The sequence below is a fragment of the Miscanthus floridulus genome, chromosome 11, assembly GCF_019320115.1.
Source record: "Miscanthus floridulus cultivar M001 chromosome 11, ASM1932011v1, whole genome shotgun sequence".
Taxonomy (NCBI): Eukaryota; Viridiplantae; Streptophyta; class Magnoliopsida; order Poales; family Poaceae; genus Miscanthus; species Miscanthus floridulus.
This window is the reverse complement of record NC_089590.1, coordinates 24027344-24045261: the sequence shown is the minus strand read 5'-3', so window position 1 is coordinate 24045261 and position 17918 is coordinate 24027344. Positions and strand designations below refer to the sequence as shown.

Here is a 17918-nt window from a genome sequence, read left to right as displayed (position 1 = left end):
GGGGCAGAAATTGCTTGAATGTCGAATCTCTCCAAAAACTTCACAAGTCATGTGGGTGTCCATGGCTTGTACAGTTTCTTGGGCACTCATCTTCTTGCAATTTTCTAGTCTCTTTGCAAGCAGATCTACCTTAGTTGCAAGCATGTCAGCTTCTCTAAGAGAATGCATACCTCGTTTGTGGGGCTGTAGTCGTTCATTGCTCCATCCTTGGTTGGAAACCATCTTCTCGATCAATGCCTTGACATCTGTGACATTAAGCAAAAAGAATGCTCCTCCAGCGGTAGCATCCAAATGGCACCTATCCAATGGAACTAAGCCATGGTAGAAGTTCTGGATCAAAACCCAGTCTTCCATACCATGGTGTGGGCATGCGGTGACATACTTTTGCATTCGTTCCTAGGCTTTGGGAATCGATTCATCGGCTTGCTGTTGAAAGCTAGAGATTTTGTTGCGAAGAGCATTGGTCTTACCCATCAGGAAGAACTTAACTAGGCAAGCATTGGAACACTTGTCCCAGGTATCTACAGCATTGAGGTTCGAGTAGAACCATTGTTTCACTTTTCCGAACAAAGAGATGGGGAAAAGACGAAGACGAATGGCCTCTTGAGTCACTCCCTTAATGGTAAAAGTGCTATAGATCTCCAACAAGTGTTGTTGATGCACATTAGCATCTTCGTGGGCTTTACCACAGAAAGAACTAGCTTGTACCATTGTGATCAATGTGGACTTCAACTCAAAGTGAGTGCCTCCATTGATGACATCAGGACCAGTGGCTACATTAGCAGCCGAAGGGGCAGAAAATTCATGGATGGTCCTATTGGCCATGACCGTGCTAGGAAGAAAAGAAGGTAACTAAAAAGAGAAAAAGGAAAAGGAAAAGAAGGTTGCTAAGACGGAGACCTAGAACCTAACGGCGGATTGGTAACACGCACTAGTTGCCTTCCTCGGAAACGACACTAGAAATGCTTGTTGACGGTTTGTATGTGTGTATATAGGAAAGGGAATCTCGCAAGCGCATAGAACTATCGTGTAGCACTTCACTTGGTGAGTACCAAGTGTCAAATTTATATTTTCCCAAAGGAAGGTGAGAGGACGTGTTTGGGTACTATGGTTAGGTAGACTAAGTAGGTAGGTCTAGCAACATGGGGGTGATGAGGGTAGTATGGATGATGGACAGAAAAAGATAAAAAGGGTTTTTGATCACACAGACAGGGGTAACTAGAAGTGTAGTGTAGCTGAGTGTAAGAAGTAGTGTATGTAATCTCAAAGCAACAAAAGTAGCTTAATGATAGTGAGAACGTCCTTAGTACGAGGGGCGTACTTGTGTTGGATTTAACCAAACACAAAGCACAACGAGCTCTACGTTTTAATAACTAGACCCTACGTGGTGGAATACAGAGGAAGGACAGGGCTGTCACCACCTGCCACTACCACAATCTATCCGGGGATCTAGCCATACCTACAGGCAAGATATAGCCTAAGCACCATGCTTAATCTATAAACTCGTTGTTTTGATCTGACCTCCGATGAAATAAGATCAAAACACCCTAACCAGATGGTAGAACAAGTAGTAATGATGAACGAACTAAACACTAAGGTAATAATGATGCAAATGCCAAAGGATAAGCACCTAGGCTCACTAATGATATACAAGAGCAAGACAAGACTTGAACTAAGCAAAGCTATATTACTGAATAAAGTACTTGGCAAAAGTAAAGTACTAAATAAAGTAAATACTAAAAGAAATATTACAAAGGAGCTATACCAGACCAAAAGACTCTTCTGGACTTCGCGCTAAGCTCCGCTCTACTCTTATCACTACTAGCTATCAACAACTTCTATGCTACTACTTTTGGAGAGCTTCTAAGAGTCGAGAACACATGGAATGCTTGAGAGCTACTGAGTGATGATCTCCACTGAGCACCACAACCCCTTTTATAGTGTGTAGAGGGCATGGGGGTACTTGTAGGCGAAGATGAGGAGGTTTGGGGGTGACTTGGCCATTGGGCAACGCCAAGGGGCGTTGGCTGACCATCCATCCCACCGCCTTGCCATCCAATGATGATGGTTCGCCCTTGGAGGCGGTTGCATGGCAAGTAGGTCGGTTGCCATGGTTATAATGGCGGTTTGCACATCAGTTTAGCCCCTCCAAGTGTATGACTATAGGCCCATGGATCCAAGGCAGCTCAATGTGCACCTTTGGATCAAACCAACAAGGATCAATGCTAGAGAAGCAGTGAGGAGGCCATCCCACGGATCAGTGACATGACAAGGGGGTGGGGCCTTCGAATGATGCCACATGGCATCGGCCGACGTGGCATGTGCACCCACGGCCCCCTGCCATGTCCCGTTGCCTCCTATGCACGTCATTTGTCCATTTTTGTAATTTTTCCTGCATACAAATAAATTTTCCAAGTACAAGTGGATCTAGGTGAATTATAAACAAAATATGTCACTTGTGATGTTGTTTTACCTTGATTTGGGTGGAATGTTTATGGTCAAATTGGGTATTTAGTGACCATCAATAGCGGGAAGGGATTACGCTAGTGCATATGTACCAACTTGACCAGGGAAATTTTTGGGACAACTCTAACATGAGCGTCGGATGCTCATGTAGTTGACGTGGTCCCTAACTCCTATGGTTTTTGGTGTGGCGAGCCGCCAAATGCATGACTCGGCTTGCCATGAGGACACGAGATAGGCGTGTCTTGCTGATGATCAGGTCGACGACAAGTTGGAAGCGCCCTAGCTACGGAATGTGGTCGGGGAGATCCTTTGTGTCAAAAGTGATTGTGGTTTGCGACCATTTTAGGAAGTCGGAGCGGCCTCACCCAAAGTGGCCGCATTAACCTCTCTGACCGTGAGCTTTTGTTAGCGTCAGGACTCGCATGCCACCAGTCCACCAAAAATCATGGGGCGCCCTTATGGGTCAGGAAAGGCTTCCCCCTTTTCCTTGTTGCCGGTGGATCCTGACGACGCATCTGTGCCAATGGTCTTGTAGTCGCCCTTGAAGTAGCATTTGATGAGATTGCAGTCTTCAAGGGTGTGTTTGACTGGGTAGCCATGGTTGCAGCACAACAACTTGATTATTTTGTCGAAGCTGACATGGTTGAGCTTGCTAGCCTTCTGGTTATGGACTCTATCGACCGCCGCAACAAACTCGCTGTCACGACGCCTATAGCTATTGTTCTTGCCCTTCCCCTGCTGAGTGCTATCCCTAGCCTTGTTGGTGGGCTCGGCCTAAGCCTTGCCCTTGTACTTGCATAAGATTGCCCGGACGGTCTCCTCATTGAAGACAGGGCTTCTAGCAAGGTCGAGCACCTCCTGCGTTGTTTGCGGTTTGATGCGTTCGAGCTCATGGAGAAAGGCTTTGTTGGTCGTGCCAGAGATGAATGCTCTAATCATGTTCATGTCTATGATGTTGTAAATCCCATTGCACTGCTTGGAGAAGAAGCAGATGTACTCACGTAGAGTTTCTCCCACTTTTTGATTGTAGGCCTTGAGATCCTAGGAGTTTTCCGGTGCGCATGTATGTGCACTAGAAATTCCCTATGAAGATGCGCTTGAAGTCTGACCATGAGTGGATGCTATCCGCGGTGAGGTGCCCGAGCCACGCTCGGGTGCTTTTTGTGAGGTACAGCGATGATTCATGGATGATGAAGAGGTCATCATCTGCTCTGCCTGCTCGATAGGCGAGGTGAAAGTCTTCTAGCCATATGGCGGGGTTGGTGTCCCTAGAGTATTTGGTGATGTTCGGCGGTACGTGGAACCAGGCCAGGAACATAGTTTGCTGGATCTTCTTCATGAACGCTTGCGGACCGTAAGCTTCCGGGCTTGGACTGTGCCAAGCATCTCAGATCCTAGGGTGTCGACCGTGGTTGTTTGGGTCACTGTCGCCGTAGTGTAGCTGGTCCTTGTTTGCCTCCAGTTTAGGGCATCTTGCACCTTGAGCCCGATGGGCATTGTGATTTCTAACAAAGCGGCTATGCACTAGGAAGGTTCCCACTTGCGTGCCGCTCCATCATCTTTGGGTCGAAGCATGGTCGGCGCGCAGTGCCCTTCAGGTGCGCCGCGCGCAGAGGAGATAGGCACTATTGATGGTCACTAACACCTATTTTGACCATCAACATTCCACCCAAAAGCATGATAAAGTAAGGTAAAACATCATCACATGTGTTGCATTTTGTTTATAATTCACCTATTTCTGCTTGTACTTGTACAATTATTTGTATGCAGAAATTATAGCAAAAATTGTGTAAATTGGTGACAAAATGGACAAAGGGAGCAAATGGACGTGGTAGGAGGCCTTGGGACCACTTGGCACCATCGGTTGTCCCCAAAAGGGCACTGCCCGGCGCTACCCTGGTCGTTGCCATGTCACTAATTTGTGGGGAGCTCCTCCACAAGTCTTCCCATGCGTCGATCCTAAGTCAGTTTGCGCCGAGGGTCATGATGGAGTGGCTGCGGATCCACCGGCCCACCATCATAGGCTTGGAGGCCTCTAACCAACCTTAGAACCACCTTACCGGCCAAAACTTGGCATGTGTTGGCTTCACAACCGCCATTGAGGAGCAACCAAGGTGCTACAATCAAGAGGCGGTGCATCCAAGGGCCGACCGACACCTCTATGCTACCGCCTGGTGCCCTAGGGTGGCCACCAATCTCTTGGCCCTTGGATGGTAATCTTGTTCATATCCATACTAGGCTCTTACACCTTGCCCTGCTTTGGGAAAATATAAATAACGATACCCTGAATACTTTCAGGTGAAATGCTACAATGATAAATCCCTATGTTGCCGCCCGGAGCCCTAAGGTGGCCATCGACCTCCTGGCTGCCTACAAGTACCCCTAGCCTCTCTACACTATAAATAGAGGGTGTGGAGCTTGGTGGAGAAGTGCCCCATTCAATTCCAAGCTCTCCAAGCTTCTCCAACCCCTCTAGTTTAGTAGCATAGTAGTAGAAGTAGTCTAGTAGTGGAGTAAAGCAAGAGCGGAGCTTCTCTCAGAGTCCGAAAGAGTCTTCTGGGTTGGTATAACTTTGTTGTAATTCTTTCATTTCACATTTACTTTATTTAGTACTTTATTTCTAGTATTTTATTTAGAATTATTGCTTTGTTTTGCTTAAGTACTTGTTCATTATTGTTCATCATTAGTGAGCTTAGGTGCTTATTGCTTGGCATTGGTAGCATAGGTTATCTTTTAATCAGTAGTCTTTCATTAGTATCGGTTCCACCATCTAGTTAGGGTACTTTGATCCCATTTCATCGAAGCTCAGATCAAAGTAGTAAGCCTATAGATTAAGCGAGGTGCTTAGGCTATAGATTACCTATGGATACGGCTTGGCCTCTGGATAGATTGTGGTAGTTGGCAAGTGGCGATAGCCTTGTCCATCCTCTCTGTATTCCACCACGTTAGGTCTAATTATTAAATCATAGGGCTTATGGCAGACCTTGTCTATTTGACTCTCCTAGTTGGTAGGCGGGCTGTGCCCCGAAGTACTAGCGCATTTCTCCTAGTCATTTGTTTACCCTTTGTTACTAAAAGCTATATCACTCGCTCTCCCACCTAGCTATTTCTAGTGTAGCTTGTTTATTTAGTTTGTTTAGGTAGTTCACACATAACCCACCGTTATCATTCACCTACCGGGGATACACTTAGGCTTTACCTTCGCAATCCTAACCTAAATATAAGTTCTAGCCTTCCGCCTTCCTGTAGGAAAAAAATATAAATTCAACACTCGGTACTCACTGAGTGAAGTGCTACATGATAGTTCTATGCGCTTGTGGAATTCCTCCACTAGTCATTAAGTATCAACAAGCATTTCTTGCGCCATTGTCAGGGAAGGCAACTAGCATCGAATTTGTATTTCAAGTTAGTTTTGCTAATAAGGATTTTAGTTATCCTAAGTAGTTTATCCTTTTCCCTCATATCCTATCACTACCCAACACGACCATGGCCAACAAGTCCATTTGTGATTTTTTTGCACCCTCGACTGCTAATGTAGCCAATGGACCCAATGTTATAAATGGGGATGCTAACTTTGAGCTTAAGCCAGCACTAATTATGATGGTTCAAGCTAGTTCATTTTGTGGGAAAGCCCACGAGGATGCAAATGCTCACCTCCAACACTTTTTGGAGAATTGTAGCACATTCTCCAATAAGGGAGTGACCCAAGAGGCTATACGTCTTTGCCTTTTCCCCTTCTCTTTGTTAGGAAAGGCTAAACAATGGTTTTACTCTAACCGCAACATTGTAGACACCTAGGACAAGTGTTCCAATGCTTTTCTAGTCAAGTTTTTCCCTATGGGGAAGACTAATGCTCTTCACAATAAGATCTCTAGTTTTCAACAACTTGCAGATGAGTCAATTCCCAAGGCTTGGGAACGAATGCAAGAGTATGTCTCTGCATGCCCACACCATGGCATGGAAGACTGGCTTTAATCCAGAGCTTCTACCATGGATTAGTGCTGTTAGATAGAAGCCATTTAGATGCTGCTGCTGGTGGAGCATTCTTTTCGCTAAGTGTTGCAGATGCAAAGACATTGATTGAGAAGATGGTCTCCAACCAAGGATGGAGCGACGATAGACTCCAACGCCGTAAACGAGGTTATGCATTCAAAAAAAGAAGTTGGCATGCTTGCAGCTAAGATGGATCTGCTTACAAAGCGAGTAGAACCTTATGAGAAGATGAGTGCCCAAGAGACACTCAAAGCCATGGATTCCCACATGACATGCGAAGTCTGTGAAAATGTTGGACATTCGGGAAATTCCTGTCCCGAGACCTAGGAAGACCTCAACTTTGTCAACACCGACAACTAGTTTCGTCCACAACAACATCAAGGATGGAATCAATGCTCCAACAACCAAGAAGGTAACAATTATTACTCTTCTCAATGTTTGAGTAATCAAGGTAATAATAGTTATGCTTTCCTTAAACATCTTGTTTATAGTCAAAGTAGATTGACTGATAGAATAAATAAAAAGTTGCATGCTCATGACAAGATGTTGGAAAATATAAATGCTAAATTGGATGAGTTTCTTCTGCCTTAAAGAATCAACTTAGTTTCAATAAGATGATAGAAACCCAATTAGCCCAAATAGCTGCTACCATACCATCCTATGAAAAAATAGAATTCCTGGCAAACCTAAAGGAACCATGGAGTTAGCCCACCTTGTCACAGCAAGGTATGACTTTTCTGAAAATGGTTGGGGATTTCCTATTAAGAAAGGTGATCCTGGAAACCCCATCATTACTTGCTCCATAGGACCCCACACTTTTCATAATGCCATTTGTGATCTAGGATCTAGTGTTAACATCATGTCTAAGGAGACTTATGATATATTGTTTTACACTACCTTAGCTCCAACCTTAGTTTACCTACAGCTAGCTGACCAATCTACCCATTATCTCAAGGGAGTAGCAACTAACTTGTAGTTAAGGCTAGGAGTGCTTATGTTCATATAGATTTTATGATCTTAGACATGGGCAACGACAAGGATACACCTTTAATCCTTGGTCATCCTTTCCTTAATACTACAAATGCTTGCATATACGTGGCTTCTGGGCAAATCCAATTCCACTTTGCTGGAAGAAAAGAAATATTTCTTTTTGCCTTTGAACAACCCCTCTTTGAGGGAAATAGGAAAAGAAGAAGCATCCGAAGTGAATCAAGATGAAGAAAACAAAGCTGATTGAAGAACCGGAGAAGCCCGTCAAGAAGAAAAAGAATAGAAAGAGATGGCATAAAAAGAAAGATCCGTCCTCAAATTCGTCATTTCCTAATACTAACAAGGCCGCCGAGGTGGAACAAGAGGAAACACCCCCGTTCAAGGAAGAATAACCTTGAGCCCATCAAATAGGTAAGTTTTCTATCCCTTACATATTTATTGCATTTTAGTAGTTGCATCTCACACTACTACAGATTGATTTATCACTATCGCCACTTTCACAACCGTTACGATAGAAGCGATGGTGTCATACTTTCACCACCGGTTGGACCGATAGGGAGGCCTCATAGGGAAGGTAACCAACCATTGAAACTTCTACCACACATAGGTTAACAATAGATGCGGCAGTGGTGTTTTCTCCATCGCATGAAAAGCTGAGCCAACTAGGATAGGTGTTCTAGCCGTCAGCCCTACTCGACCATTTGGTCTACCAGTGATAGTAATTTTAGCGTGAGTTATTTCCTCATTTCCCAACTACCCACAACATAGTTGCATCACCAATATTACTCTATACTTCCACTTCTCCATCTTCAATGTTGGCACATTGTTCCTCTCTCCCAGTTTATGTGAACCATTGCACGTCTCGCGGTGTGCCACCGCCACCGCCACCTCTTGCACGGCCAACACATTGATCCTCTCGCAATTTGTGTAAACCATTGCATGCCTCACGCCACGCAACCGCCAGATCCAAAGGCAAGGTTATGCTTTCACACTTCACTGATGGATCTTTGTCAGATTATTTTCCTCTTTAGATTTTGTTAGTAAGGAATGAATCTTTGTCTTAGGCTCTTTGAAATGGAGGTGGCCCCTAACTAGAGGAACATAGTGGCCAGCCTCACACACGATCTCCTTATTGACATTCTCCGCCACCTCTTTGCCTGCTCCTTGTGCTCCTGCAAATGTGTATGTCGCTCCTAGAAGCACCTCATCTCCGACAACCATCAGGTGCTACCCTAGACAATGGTCGGCTTCTTCTATGACACCAAGAACGACAAGCAAAACTTCACCAGTGTCACCAGTGAACACCCCCTAACTTGTCCTTCTTGCCCTTCCTCAAGGACAATTTAGCTATCTCAGATTACTGCAATTGCCTCATCCCATGCTGGTGCCTTAGGGCTACTAGATACCATTATGTCGTCTGCAATCCAATGACCCAGAAGTTTAATATACTATCACCTAGCACCCAACATGTTGGTCATTCTATTAGTGAGGCTCGCTTAGGGTTTGATCCTACAACCTCCTCGCACTTTCATGTGATTGAATATGTGGATGTCGATGATTTGTGCATAGGTGTGGAGATCTACTCATCTAAAACTACAGCATGGATCTATATGGAATCGGAATAGAGCGAGGAGGTTGATGTGACATTTTCAAGATCACCAAGTGTGTTTCAAAATGGTTGTCTACACATTATGGGGGACTCAAGGGGTACTCTATGATACTTGCTGTGGATATGGATGGAAACACAAGGAGGAAAATTGATAGGCCTAGTGGTCTTCAACACTCAATGCATCAATCTCAGGGTCACTTGTGTGTATGTACTGTTGGTGGTCCAAATGATTCCAAGATTATAATATGGATCCTTGAAGACTATGGTAGTAATAATTGGACATTGAAGCATACGGTCAGGATATGAATCCTGTTTCGAAGGATTAATATTAAATTTGGTTTCATGGATTGTGTTGACGACTACACAATGATTACAGTTCACCTAGAATGGAATTTGATTTTCTTTGCTGGGGAGAATAGAACAATCATCGCATATGACATGGACTGCATAAAAGTATATGTCTTCCCTACCCGGGTCTTTCGGTATGGTATTCATAGCATTAAAAAAGAGTTCATCTATAGACCATACTATCTTTCTTATGTTCCCTTGTTCTTGGATTCATTAGCAGAGCAGTAAATAAAGTTGTATTTGATGTATCTCTCTGTCAAGCATTTTAAATGGACCAATGTTGTTTGCTTGTTTATTGACATGTTAATTTTCTCAATGATGGATGTTGTCATTATTTCAGCTAAACTAGTGTGACATCTTTGTTTTGTTTTACAAATTGAATCATTTATTTGGTGCACACATGCATTACGTTGGTGTTATAATAACATTTGAAAACTAATGGCTCCTCTACTTGGCTTTTAATAGAGGGACGTGGTCACGTGTACCGTCTTCTGCTTGGCTTTTAATTTAATTCCTCGCAGAAAAATGTAACACAAGACTTGATCTTATGAACTCTATTATGCGATGAATCTAGAATTAGACATCAATTCATGGTGGTGTGACAGCTCTCGTCGCTGTTTCATACGGTGATTTAGCATTAGTAGCGCGAAGAGTACTATAGTAGAACACTTATATTGAATTATGGAGTAGTTTCCTATTTACTCTTGCAACAAAAAATCAAAACCTTACTAATTCACTCTCACATGTAAAGAGTGAATTAGTTTCCTATTCCAATTGCCTTTCTGAACAAAATAATTTTGCGACGAAGCCTATAGTCCCCATTGCAAAGCAGAGTTCTTTGTTCCCATCCTTTTGGAACGTCATAGTCGCCACCTACGCACGAAAGATCGCCGTGCACCTATGCCAGTGGTGACGGTGGCCACTTGTTGTGCCACCACGTTGTTTCATGGATCATGTTCATGGCTGCCTTGTGGCACAGCCGACACCCCTAGTTGCTTAGCCGCCAACTCATTGGTCCCCGCCACCGCCCGCCACTAACACCCACGATTCTTCCTCACCCTCGTCCCATCTTATGTACCACCTCTAGCACCTCCATTGTGCCCATAGAGGAATATGGTGACTAGATAGGCCACCATATTGTGCCCACCATTAGCGGCATGGGTGAGATAGTCGAGGCATGGCTGAGGGCTGTGGTTTTTCATGAATATGGTTTGTATCCCAGTGAGCAAGCAAGCATCTGGGTTGCTGACTTGGGTCAGCCTAGCAAGGAGGGCAAAGTAATTGACACGGTCGTTCGATGACCTCACCCCATGTCTGCACCAATCCACTACCATGCAACGACCGACGGTGGGGTTGCCGTAGATGCGATGCAAGGACAAGCACGTCGCCCGTAGGCTGCAGAGGTCATCCCTGGGCCGTTTTGAGGTCACATCGAGGTGACTGGCGATCTCAATTTGCACCTTAGTAGGGAGCACCATTAGTGGCATGGGGTGCCATCTCACCGCCATGATTGCTGGCATGGATGTAGGTACGGTGCATGGACGGCGCGATGTACGTTGATTGAGGAGATTTTTGGGGGGGAATTTGATTGAGGAGGAATTATTGTGACGAACATGTTTCCAAGTTATTTAAAGAGTATTGTCCGGCCATGCAGTGCACTATGCCACTTGATCTTGGATGTTGGACACGATCTTGATGGCGTAGCCCACAACATCATTGTTGGGTATGGCATGTTCTTACATGTGAATCACACTCCTAATTAATGACCATTGTGGCAGTTGCTTCTCTAATGTTCTTGAATGCTTTGGGTACGCTGCCATGTGAAGCAACGTGAAATACACGCCTTGGCAACTCGACGCTGCCATGCGAATGGTTGCCATTGAATGGACATGTTAGGTATGCTGCGACATGAGGAGATGGGAAATATGAGCATAGGGAAGTCGACGTTGCCATGTGAATCATCGCCATTGCTTGATATAAGAAGGGGGTGTGGTGTGTTGCTTTCTCCACTCTAAATTTGCCAAATTTTGTAGTTGATCTTTCTCTTTCTTTCTTCTAGTTCCTCCACAAGCATGGTAGGCCACAGTGACTCTGAGAGCAAAAACTCATAATCAGACGAGGTTGAATTCGAAGACAAGGAGAGCAAGATCCTACTCGGCCTCTCTAATGGAGGCGTCAGGTTTTGTGGTCATGGCGAGGGCACCTTTGTGTGTCCTTTTTCCTGTGGCAAGAAAGTGCCATCATGGAGTCTTTGTGAGTTGTTGTAGCACTCCAATGGGAAGTCTCACAGTGGCGAGGGGATATCTGGGCCAGAGCATAGTGCTTTGGCCAAGTATATCCTGAGCAATGACGCCATGGCCCGCGATCGTGAGCTTGGTGGAGTTGGGGACTGTGGCGACAATTAGGCGGTGAAGGCTCATAGGGACAAGCGCCACATGGCCAATATGGCCAATAAGGAAGCACGGAAGGAGAAGGTACTGAAGAAATAACTCTGTGTGATGATGTTTTTTGTGATCAACCTTCTTTCAATTTTTAAGTTACTATGTAGTTACTGTCACCAATTAAAACTAACTATATTTTAATTAACACAGTGGACCGAGCGCCGCAAGGGAAAGGGCCCCTACTACAAGCCTGGCAGAAGGCTCGATGGAGGGTCATCCTCATCTCGCTGAAGCTAGTCTTGTAGTAGGATTTTTATTTTATGTACTAAATTTTTAGCGTAGAATATGTATGTTTTATTTAGATGAAATATGAAATGTTCTTAACTTATGTATTTTTTAGGATCTTCCTTATCTTGGTTGAGACGTTTATTTTATGTGATGGGGAAGCGGTCTTCTACGACCGGTAGTGTGTTGGTACCCCCAAGCACCTTAGATTTCATGACTGTATGTCACATCCGTAGTTAGGTGATATTCATAACACACAACCACCACCGCTGGCAGCGTCCACCGCCGCTTCTAGACAGTTAGGAACTCAAGATGGCACCGCTATCATCAATTTCCAAGACCGCCCAAGTCTCCCACGCATATTTACAAAGTTTAACTCAAATTTGCATTTCCGTAGCTCCTACTTTAGCTTACAAAGACTGCCACTTTCACATCCTGTCTACCTCCTCCTCAGTGCTACTATTCCCAATCACCACCACTCATCGCTGACAATCTAGTGCTCCGTGTCGTGGCGTCGATACGCCTAACCGGCTCACACAGATCCACCGATGACCAAGGTGGTACTCACCACCGTGCCCACTCGAGCTCACTGTTGCAAGATCTAAACATAAGGGTAATGCTTTCGCACTTCCTGTATCCATATTTCTTGGATTTTAATTCCCCTCTTCACTCATGTAAGTAGGAAGCAAGCTTCCATCTAATTAGTGTGTGCCTGTCGCTCCAGCAGATCCTTATCAAGATAGAGGAGGTCCCTAATAAGATGAAGGGAGTGGGCATCCTCATAGACCATGTCTTGTCCTCATCCTCTGCTGCCTCACCGCTCACTCCTTATGTAGCTGCAAGCGTGTCTGTCACTTCTAGAACCACCTCATCTCGGACGCCGAGTATCGAAAGGAGCTACCCCAGATTATTGTCGGACTCTTCTATCGCACCTGGAAAGGCAAATGCCACTTCACCAGCGTCACTAGTGAACACCCCTCCTTGTCCTTCTTTCCCTTCCCCATTCGTGATGTCATCATCTCAGATTGCTGCAGCGGCCTCATCCTCTGCTAGTGTTTTGGGTGTTGCTATGTTGTCTGCAATCTGGCGACTAACAAATGGTTGCTACTACTAGATAATCTCTGTTCTTGTAGTGAGGCTCGCTTGGGGTTTGATCCGACAGTCTCCTCGTACTTCCATGTGTTTGAATATGGGAATATGAGGGAGGGTGAGTCCATAGGTGTGAGCATCTACTCATCTATGAGTGCATCTTGGATCTTTAAAAAATATGAATGGGGTGATGGTATTATAGTATCAACATATGCGAGAATTGTGTTTCTTAATGGTTTTATGTACTAGCTCGAGTTCTCCTAGATTGTTGCTATTGATATGGATGGAAAGACATGGACAAAAATATAGAATTCACATGGTGATGCAATCTCCATCCATGAATCCCAGGGTCAGTTGTGTTTATGTATGTTGACATTTACACTATGACTTAGCTTTCAATCTGGATCCTTCAAGACTATGGTAGTAATAGATGGACATTAAAGCATACGGTGACCACGCTAGAGATATTTGGACAGAACACTATTGAATTTGGTTATGAGGTTTGTGATATGGAGTATAGAGTGATTGCAGTTCACCTTGAATGGAATTTGATATTCCTTGTTGGGGAGGATAGAACACTTGCATATCACATGAACCACAGAAAAGTTCATGTCCTCCCAACATGGGTCATCCACTGTCCTAGACCTACCTAGAGTCTATGTATCAACGGACCTCACTATCTTCCTTATGTTCCCTTGTTCATGGAGTTATTAGTAGAGCAGTAAAGGTGTATTTGTTGTATTTTGTTTATTCAGATAGGTAGTTGTTTTGATTCTATATATAAGCTAATTTGGGCTTGGTAACTAAAGGAATGGTGTGTTCAATATCATTAATTCTGCTACTTTGTGTTGGTTAAGTCTGAATGCTTTTGAACAATTTTCCTGCATTGGCTAAGGGAGGAAGAAGAGGGGTTCCATGGTGCATTGGCTACCAATCTGAAGAATGCACTAATTATATTCATTTTTGCCTAGCAAGCAGGAGTGCAACATAGGAGGAGCACAACTATGTCGTTTTGTTATGTAAGTCTATAGAGATTAGTACATTTAGTTTGCAATCTATGTACCACTTGTGTTAGGAAATCAGTTGAGAAAGATATTATGGTAAGTGTCCATTGTTATTGTAAGAACATGGTTTATGGATGTAAAAATGATTATATCTGTATGCTTTGTGTTTAGTAAGCTATTTTATTGTTTTGTTATCACCACCGTCATTGGTGGTGCAAACGTCCAACATAGTCGCTATACGTATTATGTTGTAGGGATCAAAAGTGTATCACCACCGAATCGTTTAGTAACCCAACACCGACTAAACGATCATTAAAGGCAGATCATGGTGCAAGGCAACGGTGACCATGACCTTTTGTACTGATGGTTCATACGCTGAAGCGACGGTGATGTTTACCTCTACAGACGTCTCGACCATCGAAGCGACAGTGAACCTAGTAGTAATAGGTTTGGTCATTTAGTCATTTATGCATTCTAGTAGTAGTCTTAGTTAGTCAATAAAGAAAGAATCAAAGAGTCGCCAGAAGACATTCCAACCCATGCAAAAGGCAAGCTTGGGGGAGATATCTCTTCCCATTCAGGTATGAAAAATCTTAAACCCTCTCTTTACATTCATATTTGTTTTACATGTCAATATCCATGATCATAGAATGTAGAGAGGAGTGCCTTGAAATTTATCTTAAAAGAAACTCTGCTCTAACAAATGATGATAAAATTATTTGGAGATGATGAATAGTTGCTCTGTGATACTTTGCAAAAGCATGTTATACAACCTGATACTTAAGTTTTGAGCATGATATTTTAGAGTTCATCTTAAGTTCCATGCTTTTGTGGGTTGCAAATGCTAGAACCAAGTCTAAGTCTTTGTGAGATATGTTGTAGCCAAGATTAGAGTAAATCTTTGAACCTATCTGAGGAATGGTAAAAACAACCTGGAGTTTTGTTTTGCAAAATGCTAAAACTCTCTTGCTAGAAGTTCCTCAATGGTAATAAATTCCTACCAGAGCCAAATACACACTCATACATGATAAAGCCACTATAAAAGTTGCTTGTTTGTTTTGAGCTTTTTCAAACCTTATTGATCTGAGTAGAGAAACTTGTCATGTTTTTTTTATCAAGATCACATACACCCACATATTTATGCTATTCCTACACTGGGGATACACAACCACATATGCTTTCCATTCATTACTGCTCTATAAGAATCAAAGTTACCTCTCTAGCTATCTTTCATCAAAAAGAGAGGCATGGGCTATGAAAGAGAGAGAGAGAATAAAGAGCAAAAGCTCTAGTGTCAAAAAAAGAGAGAAAAGAAGAGAGAAAGAGATAGTGAAAAGAAAGTAGCCATGCCCTCTCAAAAAGAAGCTAGAGAAGGAAAACTTCTCAAAGGAGTATCACTTCCACCAAATATACCACACACATGCACATCTTGATCAATTAGTATGATTTGTTGCTCCTTGTGATCCAAGTGTTTGACTTAGCAATAAATTCAATTCAAGTAGGCTATGCTTTTATCCCCTACCTTAAGCTCCACATAAGCTTTAGGATAGATATTAAGGCCAAGATCCATGGCCTTAGTAAGGTTTCAAACACCATTGAGAGACTTGAGTGTACCATATGAGGAACTTAGGCAAGTTTTCTTTTCAAAATCTATCAAAAACCTTTGGGAAGTTTGAGCTACACCAAAGTAAGGGAAAAAGTATTTGTCTAGCTACTGTTGGCGGTCCTTAACGACCATATCTGACCATCAATTAATACCCAAAATAGGAGAAATAAACAAACTTTTGACACATATGCCTTTACTATTGACATATTTCCACATGTATTGGAGACTTAGTGTTTTGCTGGACTTATTCATCAAATACATAGAAATATGATCAAAAGGCGCAACACAGAAAAGCGTAAAGCAGAAAAGGCGCAAAGGAACCAAGCAAAGGCCCAAGCAACCGATGAATCTAGGCTAAGCACTGGCATAGACATGACCCAGGCCTAGCTAGAGTTGGTATATTTTAAACGCACATAGATAAATCCGCAAGTGCACGGATACCGTTGTAGCTCTCACCCGGGAGTATTCTAGAGTATCATATTTTTTCACAGGGAAACAATGGTTAAAGAAGTTGATAATTCACCATCATGTATCTACTAACTAGTATACTAACTAAACTAAAGTAGGGTTAAGTGTTGTTTATAATAAGAGTTATGAATAATGACTCACACTTAAGAGAATTACATAATAAATGAGTAGTCTAGCTAAGTTGAGAAGACAACGGGTGAGTTCAAGGTTCCTAAATACTTCTCTATCACTTTGGTTCTATAGGTTATAACTAATTCATGGATACATATAACGATCACACACAAAAACACTTTGGAGCAACAGTACCTTTCCAACTCTCGAGGGGGGTGAGAAAGCGTAGTTGGGGGAAGGCTGCCTAAAGCTCTACGAACACCAATCCTAACATGGTGGATTACAATGGCCTAATAGAGCTATCACCCCTGGTGCTGCCACAACTAACCATAGGATTGAGCACAATCTCAGGTAACCTATAGTTTAGACACCATGCTTATACTATGGATTACTACTCTAGTCACATATGATAACTAAAGCACCTGATGCGAGCGAAGATCTGATGCTAAGGTATGATAACTATACTAACCATACACATGAAAGGCATAAAAGTAGATAGAGAAGATATATATTAAAGCATAAGTCTTGCAAAGGTGAGATACAAAGATATACCCGACCTTCGAAGATTTCTCCACAACCTAAGCATGGCTCAACTCTCCCTAACTCTCAACTAGAGCTATTCTACTTCCACATCTTAAGAGCTAACTCTGATCCCAATGAGGAGGTTATGAATTAGGGTTTTAGGGATGCCTCCAAGGAGGGGGGTAGGGGCTGCTATATATAAGTGGAGGTGGAGTAGGGGGCAAGGAATCAAGGTGGAGTAGGGGCAAGGAATCAAGGTGGAGTAAGGGACAAGGAATCACCACATCATCGATCCGCATCAACTCCCTCGATCACCGTTGGATGAACCAATTTAAAACCACCTTAAAATCAAGGGTCTGTAACAACTCGGGTTTTTGGAGAAGCCAAAAATATGAACTTTTTAAAATTTTTCCTGCAATGTGTGAAACATGTAATTGCTAGGTCAAACACGAGTCCAACTTGCTAACAAGATGTTGCATACATGTAGATGGTTCATAGGTGATTGCCGGAGTTTTCGAGTTGTCCTGTGGTTGAGTCTTGATTATTGTTGGAGAGCACAACCCATAGCAACCTCCTTGTGATCCTCGTGGGATTATTTCGAGTCTTCTGTTAATCTCTCTTTATAATCCCGAACCCCACTAGAACCCAGACTTGCCATTTATATTTGTGCCAACCATTGGACTGGAGTCCCTAAACCCTAAGACCCCTAGTAGACCACCACGATGAGTAAGCATGTTGTTAATACATGCGGGTACGCACATATAAGACCTAGGAGTAGGAGAACAAAGGAAAAGACCCTCTCCTCTAGCCGCTAGTGGAAATCATCTCAAGCCCCCTCTTGGAGCTCACATCTCAAGTACCATCAATACCCCTCTCTTGAAATTCCTATTCAAACCCCATGCAGATTCCCCCGAATTTTCCCCCCAAATTTTCCCCTTTGAGTCTTTCCGAAAATCCCCATCCGAACACTTGAGGAAATTTCGTCTTGAGTTCATATGAATCTCTCTGAATGATTCCTCGAACACCGCTTTATATTTCACCTGGGA

General features: G+C 43.3%; 2 non-coding genes across 2 annotated transcripts; one reads left to right on the top strand and one right to left on the bottom strand.

Moving 5' to 3' along the window:
- Positions 1 to 352: 352 nt before the first annotated feature.
- Positions 353 to 459, top strand: LOC136495029 (small nucleolar RNA R71). The gene has a single exon (XR_010768822.1). It is a non-coding gene; the product is annotated as a small nucleolar RNA R71 (small nucleolar RNA).
- A 5857-nt stretch (positions 460 to 6316) lies between these two features.
- On the bottom strand, positions 6317 to 6425 carry LOC136495030 (small nucleolar RNA R71). The gene has a single exon (XR_010768823.1). It is a non-coding gene; the product is annotated as a small nucleolar RNA R71 (small nucleolar RNA).
- Positions 6426 to 17918: the final 11493 nt, after the last annotated feature.